Raw genomic sequence first — 6954 nt, 5'->3', positions numbered from 1 at the left:
TCAGACCTGAGTTGTACATTTTAAACTGAGAATAAAGTTGATAAATTCACCTGTTTCAGATAATTAAACAAGTGTTGAGCAGCAGAGTTGAACTGATTTTAGACTAAATGTCTAAACAGAAACTAAATTTTATTTTATTTTATTTTTTTTAAATGTTCTTTGCTGTTACAGGAGAGAGACTGCCAAACGAAATTCCATTGTATGTCTATGCAATTACAATAAACATAAACTTACAATTTTGCCCAAAAGAGCTGATAAAGTCAATACAGTCGACATGATCAGGCCACTAATTATTATTATGATACAACACAACAAACAGAATGAAGACACATGAATGACCTGGTCACATCTATCAAGGTTCAACTCATCATTTTATTTTACACGAGGTGAAGACTGGAGGTTTTTGCTCTAACAACATCTCCACATTCTAGATGGTCTGTAGGGGGCAGTAAAGCACAGTGTCTTCACGTGAGATTGATGTTTAAACAGGCTCTCTCACCTGTGTGCAGGTGTAGTAAAGGTGATAATCGCCAGCAGGGAACTGTTTTATCAATGTATTGTATGTGCACACTTATCTATAGAAGAGACAAAAGTATTTAAATGGCACTAAAACAGTAAAAACACAAGTCTGCATGACCAAAGAAGAAATGAAATAACAGTTTTAGTTGTAGTCACCTGAGGAGAACCAGTTAGGACTAACACACAGTAGATTTACTCCTGCAACCAGCAGCTGGCTTTGATACTTCACAGTATTACGTTATACAGTGCATTAACTGTTTTAGCTGCTTTTTTGTTTTGTTTCTGACATTCATGAAGGTGACGTTTGGTCAGAAGTCAGATTAGATCAATGGGAAAAATACATCATTGTCCTTATTTTTGTGATCATAACATTTCTGGAGTGTGCTTTCCACTTGGGGGAATGAACCTTTATTGTAGTAACGTCAGCAGAAAACAGGTATTGTGGAGAGAAAAAATAAATAAAGCTGATGAGAAATGCTTCACCTGTGACATGTTTGTATACATCATGTATCAACAATGTGTCAAGTTTCTCTTCTGTCAAACTGTAGCATGTATGGTTGGTTTGTTAGGAAATTTCAGTGCTGTGACTCAGGTGAGCTGGCTGCCTGGCTCCGCCCCAGACTGAGGTGTTGGACGTGAAAACAGTGAGGAGGAGCGAAAGAAAGTGAAAGTATTTAGTTCAGACGCCATTTTAAGACGGCAGAGGGAGAAAGAGCTGCGTTAGGTGAGTGTTAAAACAACATTATTTTTCACTGTTAAAGTCTGGGGTGGTGTTTAGCTCAGTTGATAGAGCACCCGCCCCATGTGTTGAGGCTATAGTCCTCACTGCAGGTCGCCCGAGTTCAAATGCCGCGTCGAGCAGCCCTATCTGCCTCCCATTTCCTGTCTCTCTCTCAACTCTCCTGTCAATCAATTTGTTTATTTCGGGCATGTCAACACGTGGCCGAAAGGGAAAGCGGGAGAAGCAAAAGCTTATCTAGTCCCACCCCCCTGTCCATTAAAGGTGAAAAAGCCCCCAAAATAGATACTTTAAAGTCTCTGAGTCTCAGTCCCTGTGAAGTGTGGAGGGAAGAAGAGTCAGAGTAGTTTTACTATAGTCTGCCATTGCTGTTGTTGTTGTTGGCTATGATGCCATCGTTTCTCAAAAGATCTGTTTTGTTTTTCTGGGACAGAGTTTGGAGATTTACCCACACTAGGCTTTGGCATCCAGTACTGGAACATCTTTTTCTCTGGAAACTGTTGAAATCTTCACAAAATCTATGGAATTCATTCACTCTGGGACTTGAGACAAGGTCAAGATACAATTACTCGATGCAAAGTTGTGAGCAATTTGATATTTTTAGTAGCCTACATTTCAATCGCAGGTCAAATACATAAGGGAGATCTCAAAAAATTAACTCACCGGTGCACCTTTAAATATACAGTTAAACTCTAATGAATTACAAAGACTGTGAATCTTCAGAACATCATTTAACTTTTATTAGCTACAGAAATACCAGCATTAACAGTTAATATTTGACCAACAGAAGAATAAAAAGGCAAAGTCCAGGGGAGGGAGAGAGAGTGGCAACAGGCGGAGGCAGTGGCTCACAATGACAGATTAAAACTGAGATTGAAACCTGACGAGAATAAAACACAACACAATGAGAGAAATAACTATTACACTTTGTCTGTTGTGTTGTAATGATCATAATTATTGATCTAATGAACATGGTCTAATATCAGAAACCAGGACGTTTCCTTTCTCTGGGTTCACAGCAGGACGATGACTGAAGATAATTATTAACTACTCAGTAGTAATTCCAGGCAAAGGCAATATATGATCAACAGCAAGATCAGTGTTAATCAATAACTGATAATAAAGATAAAGACTGCAGGACGCTGACAGGCTGGTCATCAGGCTTCATGTTTCACATTGTGATAGAAACCTGCTGATTGGTGAATGAAAACAACAGGTCAGAGATCAACTGGACTCTTCCCCTGATATTATTTCAGAAATGTGTTTGAGGAAGGGGATACGGCTGGTTTCCAGTTAGGCTCAGAGTTGGACCTGTCATCTCTAGGGCTGGTTATTGTGGCCAATTTCCTGAATCGATTCGATTCCTAAGGTTCTAAATCGATTAAGCCATTAGCCATTTTCATTTTTCAAAATGAAAATGGCTCAACTCTGTGTTACAAAATACACTGTTCTTTATTTTTTTCTTTTCACCATAAACAACAGCTTTTAAGTGCAAACTTGTAAATGTGACAGTTTAAATTTGAACTATAAATAAAACTGTTCCAATTCTCAAAAGGGCAATTTTGAAATTAGAAAGGAATTGCAAGTGAAAGTGAACTTGAACTGCAACATTCCATCACTGCAAATTGCATTAATTAATTAATTTATAATTAAGGCATTGTTTCTTTAAGTGCAAAAATAATATTAATGGTAAAAAAAAAAAAAAAGAACCTCAAACTGCCCCAAGTCAAGTCTGCAGCAGCTAAAGCTCCCTCCCTCCCTCTTTTCGAGGAAATGTAGAAACGGAGCCCATGGTAAATAAAGTGACGGTGAATGTGTGGAGCGGTTCCTATGACGAGTCCGGCCCGGTCAGGTCGCCTCCCTCCGGAGTCTGGGCGTCATGTGTTATGATCCGACGGTCATAAAGTGGAGGAGAAAAGTCCCACTGAAAACACGGAGCTGCTCGTGTACTTTATTCTGCGGTAACACGTATCATACAGTAGGCTATGTTGGCTCACCTACGGCTTGAAGAACATGCGGTTCCTGTAGATGTCTGTGTGTGTGTCAGCGCTGCACCGCTGCCACACGTACACACACAGCGGCGGAGCGCTCAAGTGAAACAATAACCTGCAGATCACCTGAGCTGACGTGAACTCCGCTCGTAGTTTGGTTTGGTTTGGTTTTTATTCATATCAAACACAGCAATAGCTACATTGCACAGCTACAAAGAGGAAGAAAGAAACTCCGCTGGTAGTTACTGTGAGTCAGAGCGTCAGACGTAACCGCGCTGCTGCTTCATCAGGCACGAGACTACTGGAGGAAGAGATCGATCTCACGCGCTGTGAATCGATATTACAAAATTTAAATGAAATCGATCCAGAATCGATTAAATCGAATTTTTTACCCAGCCCTGGTCATCTCTGACTCTGTGTTGGGGTTTTTTTTTTTTTTTTGAGGGAATAAAGGCAAGGCAAGGCTGTTTTTACTAACAGTTTGAGGAGAGAGGAGAGGAGAGGAGAGGAGAGGAGAGGAGAGGAGGGCTCCATGTAACCAGATAGCTGTGTCCCAATTCAGGGGCTGCATCCTTCGGAGGCTGCATTTGAAGGCCGATTACGTCACAGCGCTGCGCGAAGGCTGTCCCAATTCGTCCAAATTCGAAGGGTCCTCCAAATGCAGCCTCCAAATGCGTCCTCCTTTCCCCTGCATTCGGAGGATGCATCGCTACCATCCTTCGCGGCCTCCCGTATCCCAAGATGCTTTGCTGCACCGTTGTTGTTATTAGCAACCTAGCCGCTAGCTATCGAGCAGCTCTGTGCTGTAGCCACGGTAACCCGGCTCTGCGGCCGGCTCGGAGGTGCGGCTGCCCGCTGCTCTGCTCTGCTCTGCTCTGGCTGCACAGGTGAGGAGCAGAGGTGTGTGTGACAACTTTTAATAAGAAAGCTATGAAAACACATTACTTGTGCTCTTTATTCTCTATTCACTTAATAGCCTGAAGCCCCCCCCCCTGGCTGCTGTTCAATGGTTTGTTTATTAGTATATTAATGATAACTGCCCTTGTATTGATTCTACTTCTTGAAAAAAAAAAAAAAAAAGGAGGAGGAGGAGGAGGAGTGGAGGAGCGGTAGAGCCGTTACAAGCGCCACGTTTAAATGTTTAACGTCCGGCCGTTGTTTACGTTCGGCCGTTGTTTACGTTGGGATCAGGAAATGCTCCGAAGGCTAGACCGTCCCATTTACCGACCGTTGATGCGGCCTCCGGAGGAGCCTCCGAAGCCGTTGCCTCCGGAGACCGCGTAGGCTGGGTCCTCCGAAGGCTGCAGCCCCTGAATTGGGACACAGCTGATGTGTCCCCCAGCAGTCTAAGCCTATAGCAGCATAGCTATAAAATGGTTCATAGCTACCTAAACCAGCCCTAACTAAAAGCCCTGTCATAAAGGAAGGTCTTAAGCCTAGACTTAAATGTAGTTAGAGTGTCTGCCTCTCTGACCCATGGAGAGAGCTGGTTAAATTAACTAATAACTAAATGTGACCTGCCAAGGGACTGTGACCTGCCAAGGGACTACAGATGCAAATTAGCTTAAAGCTATAATCTGGTATAGTGCATCAAATAGCAACATTTATGTTTTAACTGTACATTGTCCCTTTTAAATAAATTAAAATTGAAATTGAAAATTGAATAATGTAACTTGCAACATACGAGAAATCAGAACAGTAACTTGATTAGGCTACTCTTAAAAGGAGTAATCAGTAGATCTGCCCAACACTACTTCTAGATCCTCGTTTTTCACCGTGCATAATCAAAATAACATGTTTGAGACAAAATCTTTGTTTTAGCTAAAAAATAGACACTACCGGTGGGCTAAAAACCTCCAGGCTGTGACCGCCTATGCACGTTTTAATGACGACATAAAACACCCCTTGTGGGGAGGGACTCAGATGATTGGCTGTAAAGGAGTGAGACATCTGATTGGCTACAGACGATCCCTCTCAGAAAAAATGCATTTGTGAATCGGAGTCACGTCAGGGGAGTCTCAAAAGTCTCACACACAAATGCAGCGAGGTTTACAAATTAAAAGCACTTTGTAAATGCAGGTCCAACAGTCCTTATATCAATCCAACAAGCTCCAAATATGTATTTGATAAAGATTGCAAATAGCCTACTTTTATGTGTAAAGCCTATATACAGTATGTAAATTCTTTTCCATTTCTGTATGCCTCGGAAATATGTTTATGAATCCTATTTTTTGTGTGGAATTTTTTTACTTGTACTATATGGAATGAAACATATTTGTGTGTGCACTGAAAATGTATTTGTGTTTTGAGTCATATAAACCCCAAATACATTTGTGAATCTTTTTTTGTGCACTTCTGTGTGCTTCTGCATGCATGTGTGCAATTCATTTTGAGACTATTCTAGCGCCATACATAAACATTTTAGTAAGAGTTACAAAGCTGTAGCAAGTATGGCTGGTTTGTGAGTTATTTTCTAATTATTTAAACTTACGGTGCGTTCACACCAAACGCGATGGACGCGATGAACGCCACAACTTTCCATTAAAAGTCAATGTAAATGACGCGATGACACGCAATGGCGCGTCGGGCGACGCGTTTCGGGCGATACGAGCGACGCGATGAAGCGATGACGCGTCCATCGCATCATCGCTTGAAGTTGAAAAATTTGAACTTTTCAAGCGACATCGCGCAACGCTGTGCCGCGACATCCAATCAGTGTTGATATTCAACCACGTCACAGACACAGATTTCAAAACATGGTGGAGAAGAATATTACTGTGGCTGTAGTCTCGCTCACCAGACCCTCCTTCAGAGAAGAACTGTGGCTGTGTAAAAAAAAAAAAAAACACCCGGGGCAGTGTGTGTTTTCCTCAGATCAATAATATACATTCATGGCCGTTTCCCGGAGCTTTACGACACGGCGTCGTACTTTTACCGCGATTGTAATAAAAACGATGCCTGCAGAGGGTCAGAGGACCTACAGCTTCCTCCTTGTTAATATTTCATATGTATTTATATTTATTAATATTTCTCAGCCATGGTTGACGAGAGAAAGAAAATAGCGGGAGGTGGGTTGCATCATAGCGCGATGAAGCGATGGTGAAAAATGTGTGAAAAATGTGACAAATGTGTCAAGCAACGCGATACTTGCGTTATGGGCGATGGCATCGCGTCCATCACGTTTGGTGTGAACGCACCGTTAGACGCTTGCTGTGCTGTGACTCCTGCAGGTGAGCTGGCTGCCTGGCTCCGCCCCAGTGAAAGATGAGGAGCGAGAGAGAGTGAAAGTTTTCAGTTCAGACGGCAGGAGTAAGAGCTGCTTTAGGTTAGTGTTAAACCAACATTATTATTCACCGTTAAAGTCTCATAGTCTCAGTCCCTGTGAAGTGTGGAGGGAAGAAGAGTCAGAGTAGTTTTACAGTAGTCCGCCATTGTTGTTGTTGTTGTTGTTGTAGTTTCTACGTCCAGCGGTGTTGCCCAGGTTACAGGTTAGAGAGCTGAGGCCAAGACGTCATCGTTTCACTAAAGATTCGTTTAGTTTTTTCTGAGACGGCGTTTGGAGATTTATCCACACTGGGACCAGGTTTTTTTTAAGTAAATAGTTTTAAAACAAAACACCGACATGAGAAAGAAAAACTGTTACCATATTATATTCTCTTTGTGTATGTGTGTGTGTGTGTGTGTGTGTGTGAACTTAAGTCAGAC

The sequence above is a fragment of the Trachurus japonicus genome, chromosome 8, assembly GCF_045865225.1.
Source record: "Trachurus japonicus isolate A0001 chromosome 8, Traja_1.0".
Taxonomy (NCBI): Eukaryota; Metazoa; Chordata; class Actinopteri; order Carangiformes; family Carangidae; genus Trachurus; species Trachurus japonicus.
The sequence above is the reverse complement of the archived record's forward strand: the minus strand, read 5'-3'. Positions refer to the sequence as shown.